The sequence below is a fragment of the Rhipicephalus microplus genome, chromosome X, assembly GCF_043290135.1.
Source record: "Rhipicephalus microplus isolate Deutch F79 chromosome X, USDA_Rmic, whole genome shotgun sequence".
In the NCBI taxonomy this organism is placed as follows: domain Eukaryota; kingdom Metazoa; phylum Arthropoda; class Arachnida; order Ixodida; family Ixodidae; genus Rhipicephalus; species Rhipicephalus microplus.
In genome coordinates this window covers 271,130,386-271,155,775 of record NC_134710.1, presented here as the reverse complement: position 1 = coordinate 271,155,775, position 25,390 = coordinate 271,130,386, and the positions used below count along the sequence as shown (strand labels likewise).

The following is a 25,390-nucleotide window of genomic DNA, read 5'->3' as shown; positions in this document are numbered from 1 at the left end:
GTACGTGTTGGTACCTCTCTGTCGCGCCAAGTGTGAAGATGATCTCCCTCTTTTTTTTCTTATTCACATACCTCCCCTTTTCCGCGCAAATAAACGTTATTTGACATTATTGTTATTGAAGTTGCTGCTGACCGCACTACAGCCCGAAGCAGCATAGTTCATTGTACAATATAACGAGCGCGTTTTTTTTTTAATTTTTAAAGTGTACATATTTTATACGAAAAACCAACTTGCCGGTACACACCAAAAGCGCCCCCCCCCCCCCAAAAAAAAAGAAAAGGAATATGCTGCACACAAAACGAAGAAATCTTGGTCGATTCTGCGTAAAACACCAAAGCTGGACTCAAATAAAAGGCTCGTTGCTTGTGGCTGCGTGCACACACGACAAAAAAGTAGGCTTTATTGATATTATTTGAAGAACAGCAGAGTTTTTCCAAACCTCTTTTTGGTTTTGAAATATGGGAATAGATTCATTGTTGTAGGACCCACAGAAATGCAAATACGTAATACTGCAGAAGAATGTCTTAGGTGAAACATAGTAGTCGAAGATTTTGAGAGTTTAAAAAACGCAACAATACTGTAAAGCAAAGTCGTAACTAATGATAATCTTAATTGATAATACAAAAATGCAAGGTTTACATATGTAAAAAAACAATACATTTGGACTTAGGTAAATTGTAAAAAACGTAAAATATAGAGCCAGGATACAAAAGATAACATAAAACAAAGCAAACAAAACGACAGAGTTTAGGTTGTCTTTCCAAAATGCACTTAAATAAAAAAAAGATGTTATGGTCGAAACATCGTTTGAAGGGACACTGAAGTGTAACAATGAATTGGCTTAGATTGATTAATTATGCACCAAGATCCCTAATGCTGCTAAATTTACCATCACAGGTTTAATACAAAAAGATTCAAGATCAAATATTTATTTTGAGATTTCGCGTCATTATTTGCACGTTCTCTCGCTTACAAGCCTCTTCTAGGAAAAATTGTTTTTCTTCTTCGTGTACCGTCCAAAAATTAAGTGTGTAAGAAAATATGCACGAAAAATGACATCCTTTTTACGCCACTGTAGCATTTTATAGCCTACTCAATTTTAGGTGCTGCTGTGCGCTTCTTCGTTTCTCATCCCGCGACTTGTTCAAACAGGTGAAGTATACGGCTCGTTGAATGCAAAGTTCACGAGTGCTAGGATTCAGTGAGCACGCTACGTACGACACGCCGTCGAATCCAGGAAACTCGTGCAGGGCCCATGACTTTGATGGTAGGACAAGACCACGAAAGTCACCGAGAGTGACAACCGCGTCAGACGAGGGACTTGAGCTTGTCTCGTCAGCTTCGTCGCCATCTGAAGAAGTTGCACCGTTGGTATCCACAAGGAGCTGTGCAGGAGTGCTAATGCGTCGCCGTTTTCTGTTGTCATTCTCAGCCGGCACACACTGATGCCGCCGCTTTGTTTGGGTCCGCGGAGCCGGAGTTTTGAGCGTCAAATATGCAGGCAGGTTGGGCAAGATCGTCGGGACTGCATCAGGGGCAAGTGTCGGCGTTCCTCTAGGAATTCGGACTTGAACACCATTGATAACATGTACGTAACGTAGCCTCTCACAATGAAATGCGGTTCGAAATGTAACTCGCACACAGCACAATCGGCGTCAAGTGGCTTGTCAAGCTGATGGAGGTTCCGCTCCCAAAGAAGTCGTCGTTCTTCATCTTTCGGGGCCTTAAAAAGGGATAACTTCCGACTTTGTTGCACACGCGGATATCCAGTTGTGCAACCTGGCGCGTAACAATGGTTTAGACGCTGCTTCTTCGTCATTTCGCGACTAAAACCGAGATGCCGGCCATGCCGCCGAGCCAGCCGAGTAAACCAAGTGGGTAGATTGGGCGATGGCAGCGCCGCCGCTACTTTCGCCACAAGTTGGGGATGGAGAAAGCAAGGGAAAAGCGTTTCGGTCGCGCCACTCAAAAGTTCTAGTACACTCTAGATCGGCCAAGAATCGATGACTTAATTCAAAAATATTTTTTTAATTGAAACCACCCACCACAAAAAAAAAGAAAAGACACCCTATAGGCAGAATGAAAGGAGTCCAATAGTTGTTTGTCACTCGTTCAGATAAGACAATTTAACATTATCTTGAATAAGAATCGGCATGGTTAAACAATGCTCTTGTGTTCGTTGGAATTTTTTTAAGGTACTTGCAAACTGCATACTTTCATTAGGGTACTTGCAAACTGCATAGAAAACGTTCTCGTGGCTGAAGCCCAGATCGTAAGCACCGAAGGAAAGTATGTTTGCTATAGCGAAATTCAGCCCCAGGCTAGCGAATGGGAGGACAAAGAATGTTTTTCTGAGCAATTTTTATCGGCGACATGATAAAAAATAGTGCTCTATTGTTTCCAATTCTGAACAAAAGTTGCATAGTGGTGATATCGCCAGACCAGCCCTATGTGAATAGAAATTTAACGGGGGAACACGACATCGAAATCTGGTTATTATGGTTTCCAACTGTCTTGTAGGATACCAATGAATTTTCCATGGAAATCTTAAGTGAGTAAATTCTGGTGTTGACAATATTGCTTCCATAGAGTCTGCACTAAGTGCAAGCTTTCTGTATCTTGTCGCAGTTATAGTGGCCACTTCGGGAAGGACTGATAGTACTAGCCCTTCCAATGCTGCTCGTGCTAGAGAGTCGGCGATTTCATTTACTTCTAAGCCGCAATCACCGGGTACCCATACTAATCTCAGTAGCTGCAGCTGAGGAGGAACTAGCATAAGGAGCGTCTTTAAGGCCATCGAATTTGTTGACGCCGTAATCGACGTACATACTGACAGGGAATCCGTTATTATGATCGCATTAGCGGCATTCAAAGGTAGCTTTCGCAGCGCTAGAACTATTGCCAACAGTTCAGCTTCAAAAACTGGGGTGAAATCCAGTAATCTTAATGAAAAAGACCAGTCAAGCGAATGGGAGTATATACCTACACTTGTCTTTTCATCCATTACTGAAGCATCTGTGGCTATAATATTATTCGTTTCTGCGTGTGCAAGAGAATCCTGCAGTCGGCTATTTAAGACCCTATAGGATTGTAATTTAGGCTTAGAGGGAAAAATCTCATCGAATTCAATCTTAAGAATTATATTTGAATCCTACGAAGCAATCACATCTCCAATTTTTACATTTAACCTATCTAGTTGTTTCTGGACAAAAGCAATTTGAGGTGTTCTAAAGCGTGGCCAATGGGCAAGAAAAAAGCTGTCTGGGTCATTTATAAAATCATATTCAGATCATCTTGGCGCATAGCTATAAAACTTCAGAAACGTCTGAACCGTTAGGATACGAAAACGGCAAGGCAATGTAGGTAATCGTGCTTCCTGATACAAAACATTGTTTGTTACAAACCTCGGAAGTCCTAGACACAATCTCAAGGCTTCTCGTTCCAGCATAACCAAAGGCTTTATTTTATAAGCAGGGCCACCTGAGAACAATACGCACCTAAATTCTAGGATTGGTCGCATATACATTTTATAGATCATCACCATTGTGCTTCTGCGTAGACCATATCGGCGGCTGCTCAGTCTACGAAGAATTCCTAAGGCGCCTTGTGCTTTAGATGCCATGCTTTCTATGTGGGGAGCCCAGTTTAGGTTGGCATTATAAATTACTCCCAAATATTTAAGAGATTCCACCTGCGGAATGGGCTCTTGTTTATAACATATTGAAATTTAGATGGGATCGGATAATGGGAATATCAATATTGCACTCTTATTTACATTTAAGGTCATACAAACTGCATCTAGCCATCTCTCCAGCATATTGACATATATCTGTAGCTTTTGATATAAAGAATATATGTCACTATGTGCCGTAAAAAATGCAATATCATCAGCATATACAAACACCTTCACGTCCTGGCAATGCGGTCTAGTGCTCATTAAGATGTTAAATAGAACTGCCAGTAATACAGCGCCTTGGGGGAGACCGCGTGTTTGCACTTTGACGATGCACAACCATCCTTAAAACAATAGAACTCTCTTTCTCTCAAAAATTCCCTCACTCACGCCAATATATATTTTGGGAGATTGTGGCTCTCTAATATGTCTAATAAAACTGAATGTTCTACACTATCGTATGCCTTAGCTATACCCAATGTCACTAGTGCCGCATGTTGTCTTTTTTTGCGAGCAAGCTGAATGCGGCTTTCTAAATCTGCGTGTGCACACCAGATTGAGCAATCTGTTCTGAAGCCAATTTGATTTGGATTTAATATCGAATTTTCCTCCATCCATATTAGAATTCTTTTATTGAGCACTCTTCCGATGAGCTTCACCATATTAGATGCAAGAGAAATGGGTCGATTGTTTTCTATGACATATTCGAATCCTTGTCTTTTTTGTATCGGCACTAGTTTAGGTAATTTCCACTCTTACGGTATCCCGGCATACTTTAACAAATAATTTACAGTGTTTAGTAGGTCACATGGTGATAATTTGAATAATATTTTTATCATAGCAGTTGTGATTCCATCCGGACCAGGAGCGGACGAGGGCAAACCTTGTATCACTTGTGCTAACTCTTCCTTTGTAACTTCAGTAACTTCAATCGTTAACGCTGGTTTTTGTGGATCGTAAGGCTTCGTTGATGTAAATATACACTCCAGGCCTTTAGCCATGGTTTCTAAGGATTTCTTTGTTTCTTCCAAGGACATAATCTCAAACCCTATATTATTTGGAGATGGCATCATTTTACGTGACCTCATGAACCTGAACAGCGCTTTTTTGTTACAAGCTTTTGAAAGGTGATCATAATGTTTTCTATCATATTGTTCCTTAGCTAGAGAGACTGTGCGTTTAAAACTTGTAGCGTGATACTTGTAATCAGACCAGTTTTGGGGGCACTGGTTATACATAAGTTTTTTCCAAGCTGCCTTTCTTCGTCGGAAATCCCGGGCACAGTCCGAGTTCCACCACGGACTATGGGTTGTGCTCTTTGCAGATTTCACAATGAATTCTGCATTTTCATATGTTCTTTTGATCAGTGCACTTAGTCTCATGGCTTTGGTATCATCTTGCTCTTCAGAATGAGTTGCTAAAGCAGATTCTAAATCTTTGCTAAATTTGGTGTAATTAATCTCGAATAATATAGGCAAATGATCGCTGTTAGTTGCACAATCACACGCACTCCACGACAAACTAGTGAGTGATGAACTCACAAAGCTTAAATCTAAGGCTGAACGAGACCTACACTGTAAACCAAATTACGCCCATATAGGTGTTTTATAGTGTCTCTAACACACACCCCTACACCCCACGAATAGGGTGTATCAAGCAGGACTACACCTATACCGCGGGCAGATTTCCAAATTTACACCCTACGGCACAAATGTTCTTTTGGGGGTGTAAAAGCAAATGTACACCTAAGTGGCCTTAAGGGAGTGAGGGTGTAAAAGCAAATGTCCCAAGTAATCTTAAGGGCATAAGGGTGTGATATTGATTTGACACCCTAACACCCTTAAAAAACAAAAGTAATGTAGGGGTGTAATTTGCCCAAACAGCAAAAAAGGGTGTGGGGGTGTTCATGCAGAATAATACCCCAACACCCATGCGAAAAATACCATAATTTGAGGGTTACCCCTTTCCAGTAGGCCCCTGTAGAAGCACGTGAAAGCTTACCCTTTAGCTAGACCTTTCATGTGCAGATGTCCTATTGTAGTGGCTCCTGCCACAGTGTGGTAATCCTTGCCCTAGCACAGCTTTTATGGTGCATATATGAAGCACGGCATATAAGGCTCTCACATATAACATGTAATCCTAGCTGAATGTGAAGGCATCACTCAAAATGAGCTGTCACACATAACAGAATGTTCACAAAGTCATGCCATAGTGCAAAATGAAATCAAGATTTATTTTATTAGACACAGAGCACATACAGGCTTCAGAGACAATTTGTACCTTAATCAAAAGCATTTTTCAATTGAGCAGAGCACAATGCCATTTGCTACAAAATAAGACCGGAAATCAGACGTCAATGGTACGGCATGGAGCGCTAATGACCGATGCATGCATATAAAAGTACAACAGAAGAGCCTTTATTTGCACTTAAAAATGAAGAACTTATTTTAACCCGCTTCAATGCAACATAAAAGCACAGTGCAGTGAAGCATACAAACAGCAGAAAGAGTAGCGCAATGCAGCATGCCTTATTTCTCCAATATACTGAAATAATATATCAATGCACATTACAATTGCCTCATTGATACGCCACAGTTTGCATGTGTTGTGGCATGCCTTACGCATATTATGTAACGCTAGTGGTATTCTAATGCATATAATGACAAAACAGTCTTAAATTGCCATTTTTATATCACAATAACCCTTGTGTGTTCAGACATTCAGAATACTGGAGAAACAGTAATACAGGAGTGAAAACAATAAGCAAAATTACAATAGCTTAACAGTGTCACTAGATACTAACCATGCAGAGTAATTGGTTTAAATATGTAAAATATCAAGCGCATCACATATGTCTCCCTGAAACAATGCAACATCAAAGAACATAAAATGGACACACAAAAGCAGGGTGAAAGAGTAACCACTTACAGCTAGCAGAGGTGGAGCAGCCAAGCTATCATCTGGAGCAATATTTTGCAGCATCATATCTTGCTTTTCCAGGGAGAAAATTTAAATTTGGAGCAGGTTTCAGGAAAAACAAACGCAGCATTTTTGAGCCTGAAATTCCAAATTTACAGCATTGATTGATATGTGCAGTTTAGCGTCCCAAAACCACCATGTGGTTATGACAAACGTCGTAGTGGAGGACTCCGGAAATTTTGACCACCTGGGGTTCTTTAACGTGCACCCAAATCTGAACACACGGGCCTGCAGAGTTTCTGCCTCCATCGGAAGTACAGCCACCGCAGCCGTGATTCGATCCTGCGACCTGGGGGTCAGCAGCCGAGTACCATAGCCCCTAGAACACTGCGGTGGGGCTCCAAATTTACAGTAGTACAACAAATCAGACTAAATCACACAAAAGGAAAAATATATGTAGAAATTATTTGACATCCGCTAATTCATCCAAAATATACAAGAGCGCAGCTATTTCAATAAAAGCACTCTTGAACTGTCCCACAGTGAAAACAATGCTAACCTCCCTATTTACGAACGCTCCTCGACTCGAATCTCGTCCTTCACTTGAACTAGCTGAGCACAGTGCCACCGCTTGTCCAAAAATGACACTGCGTTTCTCGAGAATCGCTGCGGATTATCCCCGATATTGGGTGACTTGCTCTGCCTAGAGACTGCACAGGAATCAATTTTCTCAAGTCAAGGTGATGCATTTAGTGAAGCGACTTTCTAAAATACGGGGGTCAAACTCACAGCAGTATTTGCCGAGCTTGTCAAACTGTTTGACAGGCGACCCAGAAATTCCAGATATTTGTAAAGGAGGAGCTCAAGGGAGTGGCAAAAAGAAAAAAGTGGCATACGATTTTTTTTATCATCGCTTAAGGCTGCAAAAACCTGATAAATCACTCTGAAAGACGGCCAGCACTCATACTAGTACTCGTTATTGAATGGCATCTGCATGGCAGAGTAATATAGGGAAAAAATATTTTGCGTCCTGTGACTGCGAGTATTGGTAGCCACTTCGAAGTCATAAAGCACTTTTCCGCAGAGCGAAAGCCTACTCTGGCAAAAGCGACTTAAAAAGCGTTATGGACGTCATAGAATGGGGGGAAAACTTTCTGTTAAACCGTTCTACTTTTTTCTTATGCTGTGAGGTTAGAATATAGCCAATTAAAAGTTATAATTATGGTTGGCACATCTGTATTAGATTGAATGATAATGCCCCGCCTTGATGGTTTAGTCGCCAAAATACTCAGCTGAGTTTTTCATGCAGGCAAAAAAGCTGTAGGCCCATTTGCTTAGATTAGGGTGCACAAGAACCCCAGGCGGCCGAAATTTTTGGAGCCCTCCCCTAAGGCGTCTCATAATCAAATGGTGGCGTTAGAACATTAAACTGCACACATCAATCAATTAGAAGGTGATGCACAAACTTACGTTGAATAACGGATTTTATGTTTCTTGATAAAATTAACAATACTGAGAAACAATTGAGGCTGGTTGAGCATTTCATAATGGTTTTGTGCAAAATTAGAAAATTGTATCCCATTGACACAATTGGCATGGCTGCTGTTTTCTTGAACATGCAAATATGAATACGAAAATAACATGTAATACTGTGCTACAGACATTAAACATGTGCTGTAAATAGACATGAATGCCTGAATTGAATCGTCTATTTCGCGACGAAACGACCGCACAAAAAAACACATGGACAAGACGGGTGCTCACTAGCAGCTGTTTGTACCTTATATTCATAATATAGCATATATTCATACACACAACCTTAAAAAGATGGCGAGTCGGCATGAAGTACTGAAGGAGTTCGTGCCCTTAAGTAACTAGCAAAGTTGCGCCGGTGCATCGCTGGAAATCATGCTGAGCAGCTGAAAGCCGTAAAAAGAAGCATGCGTGGCCATTCACGAAGTCTGCCACTGAAGTGGTTTACAAAATACCCCTATCGTGCAGAAAGAGACATGTTAGCCAGATGAAGAGGCGCTGCGTCAATGATCGAGCGAGAGAACACACCCTTACGGCAAAGAATAACGACGGTGCCTGTTCAAGAGCGCATGTCACTTCATGTGGATTCACACCAAGAGCGATTTCGAAGGGCTTTCACAAAAGAAACGGGGTATCAATTACGTTAGCAAAACTTTACTCATCATGTATCAGCTGGAAGCACGGTATCTAGTGATTATGTGTCCTATAGTGTGATTAGGTAAGGGACCACCCAAGTAGGTTGCACATGCGTTGACGAAAAGTGGGTTTATATCAGCCTGCTTCCTCAAGAAATAAACAATTGCAAATGAGTGCCCATCCTGTTTATGTGTTTTTTTTGTTTGTGTGGTCATTATTTTGGCACAAAATTGACTAATATTTAATGCAAACATGCACCAACTATCCCAACAGCGAGTTCTACTAGATATGAATGCCGCTGCTGCACAAGTAAACAATAGCACGTGCAGCCGCCTTAGAACTGTGAAAAAAAGCAGAGTTATACAGTGCCTCAGAGGAGGCACTTTCAATATATTTCTTGGTAAATAAAGGGCTTAATAAGCATAGGACCTTTTTCTGTGTTCATGACATGCTGTTAGGGTGATTTCATGCCAAACGCCCAGCCATTTTGGCGACCATCTCAAATGCATTCAAAAAATATTGTGCTGATTAATGTATTGAAAGCAGTGAAACGGTACGATATTTCACAGAGAAAAAATGTTTGGTCACGTGGTTGCCTTCTGAACTTTCCTGAATGTTGTTTGGGTGTTGTTTGTGAAAAAATTCACTTTAAAGTATGTTCTATACCAAACTTGGTCTACATGTTGAGTAAAGGTTCTTGTGTAAGGTGTTTGAACCTCTGTAATATTATATCAATTATACTGGCACATATGCTTCTAAGAATTTATCCAAAATGTGTTATGTTTGCAATTTTTTTATTGCAATACTGCAGTTTGTATGAATATCTGAGCAGTAAATACTTACTCCACGCAAGGTATATTTTGAGAAAAAAATATTTGAGACCTCTCAAGCTGGTAAACTTTATGCGAAAAAATCATAAATTCTACAAAATCGTAATTTTTGTCCATATTGAGATGCGATTTATGCCATGTGGTGGCTCAACTAAATATTACCTTTGTACATAAATTGAAAGCAAATAAACACTTCTTTTCATATACCATCATTACATATTTTGTTTTAAGAAAGAAAATATTTTTTAGCATTCCCATTGGCGCCTATCTTCCCATTTGGTCATACGACAGCTGCCGCCTCGAAATTCAAAAAGTTCAAAACTTATTTTCTTCCTTAAAACAAAATATGCAATGATAACAATTGGCATATGGAAATACCTTTTATTTCCTATCGATTTAGGTTTGAAGGTCACTTGTTTCTGTAATGGAAGCAAAATAAACTTCAAACTTCAAACTTCAAACTTCAAACATTTATTCGGACCACTCGACAGTGCAAATCGCGCCTCAATATAGACGAAAATGACGATTCTGCGAAATTTATAATTTTTTCTCGTAATGTTTAGCAGCTTAAGAGGTCTCATAATATTATTTCCTCAAAGTATACCTTTTGTGTAGTTAGTATTCATTACTCAGACATTCATAGAAAGTGAAGTATTACAATAGAAAAAATGCCAATATAAGACATTTCGGCTAAGTTCTTGAAAGCGAGGTAGACAAAGAAAGTGCTTAACAGTGCAAACGACAAGAAGGGAAAGAAGGGATGAGCTTAGCCCTGAACGAACAACCAAAGTTCATTGCAAACCAACTGCAATATATAGAAAACAGAATCTGCGCATAACCACGCACCATAAGCAGAATTGCACATAGATGCACCATACGGCCTACCTTATCAACAACCGGTCATATAAGTGAACCCAAGGTAATTAACTTCACAGCTGTTAAGAAAAATTGAGGGTGCGCTAACACAGGAAGCACCAAGTTGTTGAATATAGAAGGCTTCACTAATCTCGTGCTAGTGCCGATTTTTATATCCCTTATGATCAAACACTTGTCAAGAATTGGCTGACAACAAGACTTATTACAATGGTCTGCCAAGTGGCTGGGAAGGAAACCTTTTAGAGAATTAGCATGCTCCCTCAACCGATCATTCATGCATCGCCATGTTTGGCCAATGTCCACAAGTAAATATTATATATTATATTGTAGAAAATCGCTAAGACACATTCAACATGGCACATAGCGTGTTTCTTAGTGCCTGCTTCTTTCTTAGGTCCTTCACTGTTGACCCTGCGACATAGGCCAGCAAGCTTGTCGCGTGCGCAGAACGCAACTCTTACACTATTTTGTAGCGTTAGCTACACTGGCCTCGCTGAGCTAATTTCGCGTGACACTGGTCTGCGCATGCACAAGGATACTTCGCCGCTGCCGCGCGCGGCTCGCCCCCAGTGTGCGCGCAATTCGATGCGCTGCGCAGACGATCAGTGGTGTCACGCATCAGAGCCGGCACCTTTTCCAGCGACCTTCTTTAGCTTATGGGAAACTTCTTGTGCGTAGGAAATAACAGCCTTGCTAGAATGAGGCTTGTTGAGTTAGCTGTTGCTTTGTGTCTTATCAGGCAATCTTAGTAACGTTAGGAGAGTCTAGGCAATAGAAGTTAGCAGGAGATTAGAAAAGCCTGCTTGTTGAAGGCGGTGAACTTAGAGCGAAAAACTGCACTCTATCTGGCGGTGACAAGAGCCTGTTAGAATTGCCTTTAGGCAGGAAAAAGCGATGCTTCACTTGACTAGCTTAGAATGGGTGGACGTAAAAAGAAGAAGGCTTTTCCTTAAGCAAGGTTCGCACCGCCAATATACATGGTCAACCAAAAAAAGCATTTCTAAGTCGAGACATCGTAACTTGTCGTCATGAATTAAACTCCGACTTTAATTTCACGCCGAAAAACGTCAAATATCTCACCGGTGCAGATGTGTGCATTGGCTCATGTTTAGCACCAGTTCTTTGTGACCTTTTACTCGCGTGGTATGAAAGAAGTCTCATGGCTAACTTTGATCACACGAGTACAGTTGAAGTGTTCGGCTACGATGACGACTTTTTGTGTTTTACCGCATCGATCAATCTGACCCTCGCCGAACCACCAATGAGATATTTGACAGTTCCGGGCGTGAAATGAAGAAACTAGAAATAACGTCGGAGTTTATTTCTGACGACAACTTATGATGTCTAGAATTAGAAATGCTTTTTTTTTATTGATCATGTATATTGGCGGTACGAGCCATGCTCAAGAAACAACCTCCTTTTTACGTCCGCCCATTCTAAGCTAGTCAAGTGAAGCATCGCTTTTTCCTGCCTAAAGGCAATTCAACCTGGCTCTTGTCACCGACAGATAAAGTGCAGTTTCTCGCTCCAAGTTCACCGCCTTCAACAAGCAGGCTTTTCTAATCCCGAGCTAACTTCCATTGCCGAGACTCTCCTAATGTCACTAAGAGTGCCTGATAAGAGACAAAGCAACAGCTAATTCAACAAGCCTCATTCTAGCAAGGCTGTTATTCCCTACGTACACGAAGTTTCCGAAATGCTAAAGAAGGTCACTGGCAAAATAGGTGTAAGAGTTGTGCTCTGCGCACGCGATAAACTCGCTGGGCTATGTCGCAGGGTCAACAGCGAAGGACCTAAGAAAGAAGCATGCACTAAGAAACACGCTATATGCCATGTTGAATGTGTTTTAGCGATTCTCTACAAGATATTTTTTTTACTTTTGGGCCCGGTTACATTGGCCAAACAGGACGATGCATAAATGGCTGGTTGAGGGAGCACGCTAACTCTCTAAAAAGTTCTCTTCCTAGCCACTTGGCAGACCATTGGAATAAGTCTTGTTGTCAGCTAATTCTTGAAAAGTGTTTGATCATGGGGGATATAAAGATCGACGCTAGCACGAGATTAGTGAAGCCTTCCACATTCAACAACTTGTGCGTACTGTGTTAGCGTACCCTCAATTTTTCTTAACTGCTATGAAGTTAGTTATCTGAGGTCCACTTATATGACCGGTTGTTGATAAGGTAGGCCGTATGGTGCATCTATGTGCAATTCTGCTTATGGTGCGTGGTTATGCGCAGATTCTGTTTTCTATATATTGCAGTTGGTTTGCAATGAACTTTGGTTGTTCGTTCAGGGCTAAGCTTGTCTCTTCTTTCCCTTCTTGTCGTTTGCGCCGTTAAGCACTTTCTTTGTCTACCATACAGCACCAACTAGCTGCATCAAGCACTTTGTTAGTCTTGGAGGTGTATGTGCCAGTGAAATTGCATTAATATTACTGTGCTTCAAACACTTTACACATGAGCTTGTAATTAACATGTAGACAAATTTTGGTATAGAAGCAAGCAGCAGTACTTTTAAAATAAAATTTTGCACAAACAAGAATAAAACGACATTCCGGTAAGTTCATAAGGCAACCACGTGACCAAAAATTTTTTCTTTCAGAAATATTTTACTGTTTCACGGTTTTCAATGCAGTAAATCATCACAATTTTCAGAATGCATTTGAGATGGTAGCTAAAATAGCTGGGATGTTTGGCGTGGAATGACCCATTAGTGAATCAACCTTTTAAGCTGGAGACATCTAGGCCGTCTCCAATTTATCATACAACTCTAACTATATGCATTGTGCACAGTTTTCTACACGCACTGCTACCGTATTTTCTCGCATATAACCCGCACCAAAAATTGAAAAAAATCGCCTGAAAAGTGGGGGTGCGGGTTATCTGCGAATAATCCGGAAGCAGAGGTCGGCTTCACGGCAATGCATAGCCTGCCGTGCAGTCCGCATCCCCATCGGCATCGTCTGGTGCAAAGCCAATAAAAGCCAACATAGGCCATAGACAGATCCCGTCCGTAGCGTGTTTATTCACTTTTTGCGTGCTTTGTTTGATTTGGTCAACAGCGTCACAACAGCGATTTGACAGCGTCTGTCTCAGAGTCAGGTGTGGCCAGTTTGCACCGTTGGTCAGCTTTGTCTGGTGAGGCACCATGAGTGGGTCTCGGCGACAATCTTTCACCGCGAAAGAAAAACTCGCGATTATAGCTGCTGCGGAAGAAATCGGCAACAGAGCTGCTGCGAGGAGGCACGATGTCGACGAGTCCTGCATTCGCGACTGGCGAAAAAAAAAGGCCTCTCTCGAAAGTGCACACAAGCAGAAGCGAGCATTTCGCGGCCCGAAGACTGGTGCGTACCCCCTTCTTGAGACGCAGCTTGTCAAATTTATTGAGGAGCGGAGGAGTCGCGGCCACGCTGTGTCAACGGAGATGGCGCAGATGGAAGCGCTGAGGTTGGCCCGCGAGATGAACATCTCACGCGAGTTTCGTGCGAGCCGTGGATGGCTCCAGCGATTCATGGCCAGGCACGGATTTTCGATGCGGCGGCGAACGACTATGTGCCAGCGGCTTCCCAACGCCTACGAGGATAAGCTGTTGAGCTATCAACGTTACGTCATCGGGCTGCGGAAGGAGCACAACTACTTGCTCTCCCAGGTGGGAAATGCCGATCAAACGCCCGTGTACTTCGAGATGCCCATGGACACCACTCTGCAGAAAAAGGGCTCGAAATCTGTAAGCGTACTGACGGGCGGAAACACCAAACTACGCTGCACAGTAATGTTGTGCGCTTTGGCGGACGGTACCAAACTGCGCCCGTATGTAATCTTCAAGCGCAAAACGCTACCCAGCACTCCACTGCCACCAGGGATTGTTGTGCGAACCGAAGATAACGCGTGGATGAATGGTGACCTCGTCTGTGACTGGCTTCGCACGATCTGGGAGAAGAGGCCGGGCGCCATGTTGGCACGGCGGTCGGTGCTGGTGTTGGACTCGTTTCGAGGCCACTGCACTGACGCAGTGAAAGCGCGCCTCGCTGACCACCGCACCGACCTCGTGATCATACCCGGTGGCATGACTTCCATGCTACAGCCACTGGACGTGTGCCTCAATAAGCCGTTCAAGGCGCACGTGAAGCGGCTGTATGCCGAGTGGATGGCCGACGGCCTTTACGCCCTCACACCGACGGGGCGCGTGCGGAGGCCAGACATTGCGCTGCTGTGCCAGTGGATCGTGGATGCGTGGGGGGCGATTCCGGCCGACATGGTGCGCAAGAGTTTCAAAAAGTGCGCCATCAGCAATTGCTTGGATGGCACCGAAGATGATTGCGTCTTCGAGAGCGGCGACGAAGCCTCGGATGGCAGCAGCGACAGCGGCGAGTCGGGCGATGATTGAAGGAACGGGAATCGGCGCCGTCAACGTTGCGGCGATCGCTTCGAAATAAAGTTCTTTTGTAAACGAGATTGTGACTGTGACTTCCCAAAACAGTTTTTTTTAAGCTAAGCATGCGGGTTATACGCGAGGATTTTTTTTCTTTTTTCGGGGAGTTCAAAGTTAGGGGAGCGGGTTATATGCGAGGGCGGGTTATATGCGAGAAAATACGGTATTCATCTGATGGCAAACTGATACTCATATTGGATAAAAATAGGTATTTAGGATACATAGCTTGAGATGAAGCCTTCCCATCAGAGGAATGTTGCTAAGATGTACGAGACATTTGGTGCACCCTATGAGAAGCGTCCACCACTGCTGCAACCCTTTTAGTGAGGTCGTGAGCTTCAAAAAGCTGCTTTCATGTTGTGATGAACAGTGCACTGCATCGTCAGCACCCAGTCCATCGTAGAAGACGTAGTGTGCTTTCCTTTCAACATTCTGCATGTAAGAGATGCACAACATTCAACTAAGCATTTAAAAAATACTGGGAACAATCAGAACCTCATTATGATGAGTCATAGAATAAAAAGCTCCAGCTTCCCCACTTCCAGCTTTACCACTATTCACGATTACGTTTACAAGCATCTGTGCATATTAGTGTACGAATGCAAGTGCCATGTTTGAGTCTACACCATGGTGGTGGTGAAAAAGTGCTTCTCTCTTGAATCATGCACCTACCAAGAAGTTTGAAATGTATTGGGATGCTCAAATTTCAGCATTTTCACCAAGTTTTCTTGCTTAGCTAGAATACCCTAACCAATAGGCCACTACAATGGGTGATAAAAAAGATTATATAAACCCATTCAGACAGAAAAGTAGATATATTTATCATTTACTTTGAAGGATCATTTTGTAAACATGTACACATTACAGATGTACAATGTACTGTGTGAAACTAGTGTAAAACATCGAGCTAGCCCCAATCCGAAAGGATCAACAGCGCTTATTAAATGACAATTGCTGCTGGAAACACAGCACTGTGTATTTGTGGAAGCTCACCTCTAAATTTCTTCTCCAGTTACATAAATTTGGTGTACTGGATAATTTTATAATATTGCCACAGAGACTGTTTAAAATATCCGACATTATGAAGAATCAGCGTCCACAGTCTTGTGCGCACTCTTGCTTGGGGCCGCACGACTCATGCCTCTTGTTCACAGGCACGAGCCAGCGTGGGTTGGAGCTGCGAAGAAGAAGAAGGTGCGCGGGCAGATCAACCGTTTTTGTTTTGGAACGCTCTAGCGGACTCTTCCTTCTTTTCGCACATAATTTTCAGGGCACAAGTTCGCCCATAATACACTAGTTTTTGACTTTGCTTCTGTTGCACCCATTACATTCTGGTGGACAGTGCTGGGTATGATTAAAAGCCCCCTTGGCACAAGAGAGCGAAGCCCCGATACTCAACGATTGGAACCTGGCGAACTGACTCCGGTACACCAGCGTTCAAGCCGCCGCCTCCGAGGAGAGCCGCCTGCATTCGCACCCCTCCCCAGTGTTCCAGCAACACAAGCAGCGTCCACAGACAACGGAACGATGGCTTACCAGGTGACATCATCGGAACTTATTCTGTCCCCACCGTGCTTGCCTGAGCCCTTCCACGGCGACACGTTCGAGGATGTGGAGGATTGGTTAGAACACTTCGAGCGGGTTGCGAAAACCAACGGCTGGGATGAAGCAAGGAAACTGCGTCGCGTGTACTTCGCATTGGAGGATGCAGCAAGGACGTGGTATAAAAACCACGAAGCGTTCATACAGACATGGGAAGAATTCCGACGACAAATAGTAGCTACATATGCCAGCACCGATCGTCGGGAGAAGGCGGAGAACGCTCTACTGTCCAGAAACCAGCGCACGAACGAAAGCGTTGGCATGTATATTGAGGACATGTCCCGCCTTTTCAAACGCGCTGACCCGAACATGAGCGAAGAGAAAAAGCTGCGTCACCTGATGCAAGGTGTCAAACAGGAGTTATTTGCCGGTTTGGTACGCAACCCCCCTCATACAGTTGCTGAATTCCGCAACGAAGCCACCTCCATAGAGCGGGCATTGCAGCAGCGCTCCCGTCACTACAATCATAACACGAGTAGTGTTCCTGCGGATGTCCTCTCAGCAAACCTGGGAAGCAGAAGCGAAGCATTGAGGGAAATGGTGCGATCCATTGTGAAGGAAGAGCTCCAGAAGCTGCTGCCCCGACAAATCGCAACGCAGTTTCGTCTCTGACTACCATGATCATAGATGAAGTTCGCCATGCCATTCTTCAAGCCGAACCCGAGGCGCAACCTGTTCGACTTGAACAGCAATTGCAGGAACGCCCCGTACCGACTTACGCCGATGCCGTACGCCAGCCCGCCGTGCATACTGCTTCGTTTGCAACTCCCAGTGGCTACCGACCGGCTTCGCGTGGCTCAAACTATCCAGCTAACTCGAGGGCAAGAAAAAGCGACGTGTGGCGCACACCTGACAGGACGCCTCTCTGTTTTCACTGCGGCGAAGCGGGACACCTGTACAGAATGTGCCCATATCGACGAGTTGGTCTCTGTGGGTTTTCTCCAAATGCGCCATGCCCCCGAAATGGCGAAAGACCCGTTGAAATTGAAGATTACTTGTCCGGCCATCTGTTTCCAACTGCCGGTTTCCAGCATCAGCCTAGATCACCAGCGCCTGCTCGCTATCGATCGCCAAGCCCTCGACGATTTAGTTCACCTTCTCCACCTTCAACCTCAACACACCGTCGTGAAAGCAGTCCCCATCAGGAAAACTGAAGCCAGCGACCTATGGAGGCAAGGCCGCTGATGTCCGACCAACTGAAGATCCTCCGTCAAGGTCCCAGTGCAGCAACGACGAGCAGAACACTACAACTAGGTTAGCTAAAAACAAAATTTCTTCAGACTTACGCGTTACCGTAGACAGGTGTGAATTTACAGTTTTAGTTGACACAGGTGCTGATTATTCGGTTGTCAGTTACGCTATCACAAAGGATTTAAAGAAAGTCCTGACGCCTTGGAGTGGACCCCAGATACGCACGGCTGGGGGTCACCTCATCACACCTGTGGGAAAATGTACCACACGAATCGGAATTCCAGGCGCTACTTTACTTACGTTGCTGACTTTGTCGTACTTCCGGAATGCTCTAGAGATTTAATACTCGGAATGAATTTTCTGCTAGCGAACAGAGCTATAATCGACCTGCAGAATTCTAGTGTCTCTTTTTCGACCAAACTGGCCATAGACACAAATGAGCCAGAATACACTGCATTACGTGTTATAGATTGTGATGTTACCGTGCCGCCACGATGCAGCGTAATAGTCGGTGTAAGAAATGAAGCATTCGTTGATTCTGAAGGTATAGCGGATGCAAACATCGAACTACTGCTCAAGAAAGGCATTTGTGTAGCTCGAGGCATTATTCAATTACGTGGTGGATGTGCCGATGTATTGCTCACGAATTTCGGAAACGAAATTCAGCACGTTGCAAAGGACCCTGCTATCGCCTTCCTGCATGGTTTTCAAACAGTGACGGACTTATGTGGTCTGGTTTCAGGGCCACCTACTTCGGAACCTGCGCCCAATATCGTGGCAAGAGTTGCAATCAGCCAAAATCTAGCCCCAGCCGAGAAGAAAATTATTCAAGACCTCCTAAGAGACTTCACCGGATGTTTCTCTACCTCGTCAAAAGTACGGCGGACCCAGGTTGTTAAACACCGAATAATAACAGATGAAGCTACAAGGCCGGTACACCAAAATCCGTACAGAGTATCACCGAAGGAGCGTGAGATAATAAAGAGCCAAGTGAAAGAGATGCTGGAGGATGATGTCATACAGCCATCCAATAGTCCGTGGGCGTCGCCTGTAGTCCTTGTGAGGAAAAAGGACAACACGCTGAGATTCTGCGTTGATTACAGAAAGCTGAACAGCGTGACCAAGCGGGATGTCTACCCTTTGCCGCGTATTGATGATACGTTGGATCGGCTACGGCACGCAAGGTATTTCTCTTCATAGGATTTAAAAAGCGGTTATTGGCAAATTGAAGTGGACAAAAGGGACCGTGAAAAGACTGCTTTCGTAACCCCGGATGGTCTATATGAGTTTAAAGCACTCCCATTCGGCCTCTGTTGTGCGCCTGCAACATTCCAGCGCATGATGGACAGCGTCCTTTCAGGCCTCAAATGGCAGTCGCGCTTAGCCTACCTGGACGACGTTGTGGTATTTTCAGCAACATTTGAACAGCATGTAGAGCGACTACGTTCGGTACTTCAAGCTATCCAGTCAGCCGGCTTGAAGATTACACCGGAAAAATGCCAGTTTGGATTCGAGAAGCTTCGTTTCCTCGGTCATGTAATCAGCGCTCAAGGTGTTGGCCCGGACGCGGAGAAGACTGTGGCAGTGGGGCTGTTTCCCAAGCCAAAAGACAAGAAGGAGGTACGCCGATTTTTGGGTTTATGTGCTTATTATAGGCGGTTTGTGAAAAACTTTGCGAAAATTGCCGAACCTCTAACAAACTCACAAAAGGGAACGTGCCATTTATTTGGTGCACCGAACAAGACAGTGCATTCAACGAACTAAAGAAACGTTTGCAAGCCCCACCTATCCTGGCCCACTTTGACGAAACCGCAGATACGGAAGTTCATACAGATGCCAGCAATCTTGGCCTAGGTGCGGTCCTGGTGCAATGGCAAAATAGAGAAGAGAAAGTGATAGCATATGCTAGCCGCACCCTCTCAAAAGCGGAAAGAAACTACTCTGCAACCGAAAAAGAGTGCTTGGCAGTCATATGGGCGATCAGCAAGTTCAGGCCATACCTCTACGGCAGGCCGTTCCGTGCCGTCAGCGACCACCACTCACTTTGTTGGCTGGCGAGCTTAAAAGACCCATCGGGACGGCTTGCGAGATAGAGTCTCAGGCTCCAAGAGTATGACATTACGGTCGTATATAGGTCTGGCAGAAAGCATGATGATGCTGACTGCTTATCACGTTCACCAGTCTAATCGACTCTTTCAGAAGAAGAGGACTTTCCACTCCTTTGTGTGATAAAAACTTCAGAAATTGCCGAACATCAACGGGCTGACATGGAACTGCTCCCATTAATAAAGTATCTCGAAGGGCACGACAACAAGTTCCTCGCGCATTTAAGAGAGGGTTATCTTCATTCTTCCTGCGAGATAATGCACTTTACAAGAGGAATTTTGAACACAACAAGGAGAAGTTCTTACTCGTTGTACTATCAGCCATGAGGCATGAAGTCTTAGAAGCCTGTCATGATGAACCGTCTGCGGGTCACTTGGGCGCGAGTCGAACTTTCGCCAAAATTCATCATAAATACTACTGGCCCAAGTTGCTAGCATCCGTGAAGCATTACGTCAAGACATGTCGCGAGTGTCAAAGGCGAAAAACACCACCCCTCAAGACGGCCGGCCTTCTCAAGCCTATAGAGCCACCTGCGACTCCATTTCAACAGGTTGGAATGGACCTCCTCAGACCGTTTCTAATGTCGGCATCAGGAAAAAGATGGATAATAGTTGCGACTGACTATTTGACACGATACGCTGAAACCGGCTGCCTTGAGCGAGGAACGGCAACGGAAGTCGCGAAGCTTTTCGTTCAGAATATTGTTCTTCGCCATGGAGCCCCACTCGTCGTGATTACTGATTGAGGAGCAGCGTTCACGGCTGATTTGATGCAGTCCTTAATGACAATGACTAACACCAGCCATAGGAAGACCACTGCATATCATCCCCAAACCAACAGGTTGACAGAACGCCTGAACCGCACCATCGCTGACATGCTGTCGATGTACGTTGACATTGAGCATAAATTGTGGGACGAAATCTTGCCATACGCAACTTTCGCCTACAATACGGCAGTGCAGGAGACAATCCGCGTCACACCATTTCAGCTGGTCTACGGTCGCACTGTCACTACGACACTCGATGCCATGTTGCCAGTAGACAACGACAATTACGAGCCATCAGAACTTGACGACTTTCTGCAAAGGGCTGAAGAAGCACGCCAGTTGGCACGACATCGAATACATCAGCAGCAAAACAGGGACGCAAGCCACTACAACCTACACCGCAGAAAAGTTCAGTACAACCCAGGCGAGCGAGTGTGGATATGGACACCACTCCGACGCTGCGGCCTATCAGAAAAGCTTCTTTGTCGATACTTTAACCCCTACAAGGTTTTATGACGAATTAGTGACCTAAACTACGAAGTCATCGCCGATGGACACATCTGTTCAAAGTGGCAAAACAGCACAGAAGTCATACATGTCGTTCGTATGAAGCCCTATTATTAGAGGGAATGAAAGTGCTCCCTTTTTCTGTTTGCCTCCCTCCATCGCGCATCGGGACGATGCGTATTTCGAAGGGGGACTAATGCCACAGAGACTGTTTAAAATATCCGACATTATGAAGAATCAGCGTCCACAGTCTTGTGCGCACTCTTGCTTGGGGCCGCACGACTCATGCCTCTTGTTCACAGGCACGAGCCAGCGTGGGTTGGAGCTGCGAAGAAGAAGAAGGTGCGCGGGCAGATCAACCGTTTTTGTTTTGGAACGCTCTAGCGGACTCTTCCATCTTTTCGCACATAATTTTCAGGGCACAAGTTCGCCCATAATACACTAGTTTTTGACTTTGCTTCTCTTGCACCCGTTACAATATGTCTTTCACGAGTTGCTTAGTGGTCAACAAAATGATTACTTTAGGCCTTGAGTAAAACTGACTACTCTAAAAAATCAATAAGAGGTGCTAATCTTATTCTTCGAGTGCATGTGTAAGCAGCTCATTCGCAGTTGAATTTTTTTAATTCATAAAAATAGCCATGCAACAGATAATGTATCACAAGTAAGTTAAATATATGCTCAATAAGCTTTGAACTACTGGACTATAAATATGTATATTTTTTTAAAAATGCACGACTTATTGGAAAAGTAGCTAACAGGAATATATGCATGAAGGGCTTATTAGTTGGATCAGTGTGTTTGCATTCGTAAGGATGAAACCTGCACAGACAAAATGCATGAAACAGACAAGAACTGTTAGGTTTGCCTGCTTTCATTTACAGCCACCTGTGTCGCCATCCTCATTTCGTTTTTCGCGAGCGTGTTCTTTAGTGGCTAACTATGCCTACACCATTATCATCTGTGCTGTATCAGCTTAACTGAAAGTTTTGTGTGGGTGTTTGTTGGTACACTTTGGCTAAGCTTTCATATGTAACCACAGCGCCAAAACCTTACACCAAAATATACAGAAATCTTCTATTCTACAATATTCTATGTGCCGCACTACAACGGTGTAAAAATGCAAAAAGACGTGTGCAATTGAGTGTGGCTGTTCAATCCCTTATTAAAGCACATCAGTATTTCTATATCCTAGTATTTCTATATCCTATTTATACTAGTATATCTACGATATACTAGTATAAATATAAACAAACCTAACAAGGCATAAAAAGCGCAAATCACTGGCCAAACAAGGTACATCTAAATTTTTTGGTTAGCTGCACGATTTTTAACAAAACACATGTCACGCCGCTGCAAAGCGCAGGCATCAAAGGGATACTGATACAAATTTTAAGTATTTTTTAATTGTTGCTTTAAATAGCGTATTTACTCGCATTAAAAACGCACCCCTATCTTCAGTCATTGAAATCTGGATTTTTTCTCCCGCGTAATAAACGCGCCCCATTTGTCACTGCTGTCCTGCTAACTGACAACTGGCGCCACCTTTACCGTTGATCTGCTTCGTTTTAATAATAATATTATTATTATTATTATTATTCCATTTCTTTCGCCCACCTCGGCTCGCTCACCCCCCCCCCCCCCCTCACCCGCTGCCGCATGCCGTAAGGTCTATCTGCGTGCGGCACATCCCCCCCTACCGCTGAGGAAGGGGCCCTTGCCACCCCTACCCTTGCTTCTGGACTGCTGCTTCTGTTGATGACGACCGTTCCACTGCTCAATTAATCTTTCCTCTTCTTTCCACTTTTCTCCCTTTTCCCTTCCCCGCAGGCACTGCGCCGTGCTCCCGACCGGGTTGCAGAAATTAGGTGCCTTTTCTCATCTTCTAACCACTACCACCACCATCCCCCGTTTTCTTTCACCATGCGCCACAGCGAGGTTCACGCTGTTGAGACATCGCAGCTGATAAGCACACAGCGAGCGAAGGTCACGAAGCTACCGGCGCCAAGAGACGGTCGCTTCCTGCAATTACGAGTATCGCGGCCAAATCGGGCGTTGGCAGGCAGGCACGCACTTCTGCACTTCGTTGTTCGCATGCACGGAAGCTTACCTTTTCAGAAATAGCACGAAATCCAAAAGCGTTCTCCACATGTAGCTCCCAACGTACACTCCGTTGATTGCTTGATCGGAAACACTCTGCTTGCGGCGTGCACAAACTTCAACGAAAGCCGTTGACAGAGGACACACACTCCGCCGCACCGAAGTTGTTCTGTACTTGCCGACGCGCCACAGATTGCAGTGACTCGTACTGTATCTACTGTAAGCGCGAGTTGAACCGTGCAAGCCGTATAAGTACACATCATGGACAAAGCAAGTAAATAGTAAAATAATAAACCACCGTCAGCCTGGAGCAAACACGCATACATGTTACCACCCAATTCAAAGTCTTCCTGTTGACGATGGCGATGCGCAGTTGCCCCGAGACTTCAAAACCGAAATTCGTAGCCGTTTTATGATATAATTTCCAAGCTATGTCAAGCCTCCAAGATGTAGTGTAAATTTTATGCTTGACAACATATTTATTTGCTAGCAGAGCTTCAAAGTCGCTTTTTTTTGCCACTGACATGTGCAGGCGGCAAATGCGTAGCCTTCGTAATGCACATTTTTCTTTTCCCGAGTGAGGCGTGATTATGGCGTTGTTTCGACATTTTGGAGTCGAAATTTGTTACTTGTGGATTATAGATATAAATGAAAAGTTAGTGAAGGGTGGCGGGGAGGTTGTTTCATATTTGACACATCTCCACATTGTAATTGATAGTTGCATTGTAATTGATAGTTGTTACTGTGGTGTTACAATGCACTGATAACCGCACATTGCTATGCTCACACACAATTTAGGACTTGAAATAAAAGCAAGCGTCATTCACACTTTGTCGGTAAAAAAAAGCATAGTCCCCAGGTTCTTGCTGAATGGCAGAGTGTTATTTAAAAGAAGCTAATAACACAGCGGGGGTGTTGCTAGGATTTATGCATGCAGGGGGATAGAAAGAGAAAAAAAAGGGGGCCTGACCCATTTGCATGTACATTTTTGCCTGTGGTTGTATACTTGAGAAACCAAATCGGGAGCTTTCATTTTTTTTTGTGCGAAATGGGCCAAGTCCTTACCCGAAAGTAGCTCCAATGACACTCAATTGGCTCATACATACGTTCACCTTTCCTCTAAAACAGTAGTATTAAAACATTATTTATACTTATCACTGTTCTAGAAAAACGTTGATAGCATGTGTATGCCAAGGCAGCGTTAGTTGAGCTTTTTTCGGTTCTATATTTGCCCCATTTTGAATAAGAAAAAGCTCCTCAAACAAACATAAGAAGGGGTGGAGATGTGTCAAATATGAAACAACCTCCCCGCCACTTTATGCACCACAATAGACAAGGACGAATCAAGTGGTGCAATGGCTCCATTTTCACAACAAGAGTGGGTAAGGGCTGAGAAAAGGGTTCCTAGTAGTACATCAACAGGCCCAGATGGCATTCAAATTAGGTTGATAAAAACATTAGGTCCGAAGTCTAAGCAGGCTTTAAAGAGAGGCAGTGAGCAAAATAATAATCGATGGTTAAGTTCCCGATGGATGGAAACTTAGCAGGATGAGCATGATCTATAAAGGAAAGGGGGACAAAGCTGACATAAACAACTACCGTCCTATAACAGTGACTTCAGTGGTCTACAGGCTGGCGATGCAGATTATAAAGGAAAGACTGCAGGCGTGGATAGAGGATGAGGGGGGGCTGGGGGAACTGCAAAATAGGTTTCGGAAACACAGGAGGTTGGAAGACAATCTGTTCTCACTGACGCAGTGCATCGAAATAGCAGAAAAGGAACACAGGCCCCTGTGGCTGGCATTTTTGGATATCAAGGGAGCGTACGATAGCGTGGTTCAAGAGGAATTATGGGGAATACTGGACACACTAGGCGTGGAACATGTAGTCACTAATCTTTTAAAGGTATCTATAAAGGTAACAAGGTAGTTATAAAGTGGGAAAAACACGTATCCAAGCCTGCAGAGGTAAAACGGGGGCTTAGGCAGGGGTGCCCCCTGTCACCCTTATTATTTATGATGTACCTACAAGGATTAGAGGCAAAATTAGAGGGAAGTGGACTGGACTTCAACCTCTCTTTAGTGAAACAAGGAAAACTTATTGGTCAGGCACTACCAGCATTAATGTACGCAGATGATATAGTGCTAATGGCCAACAACAAGGAAGATTCGCAGAGATTGATGGGCATCTGTGGTAATGAGGGAGATAGGTTAGATTTTA

At 44.1% G+C, this 25,390-nt stretch overlaps 1 protein-coding gene across 2 annotated transcripts in view; it reads right to left on the bottom strand.

The window, feature by feature from the left end:
• LOC119185871 (uncharacterized) overlaps positions 1 to 9,457 on the bottom strand; it is a 96,076-nt gene extending 86,619 nt beyond the window's left edge. The window contains exon 1 of one of the 2 annotated variants that reach the window (XM_075879127.1): positions 6,602 to 9,457. The gene's annotated coding sequence lies outside the window, so the exon portion shown is untranslated. Of the gene's footprint in view, positions 128 to 6,601 lie in introns of those variants that run through there. The other variant, XM_075879128.1, reaches the window with a different exon arrangement.
• Between the last annotated feature and the right edge of the window lie 15,933 nt (positions 9,458 to 25,390).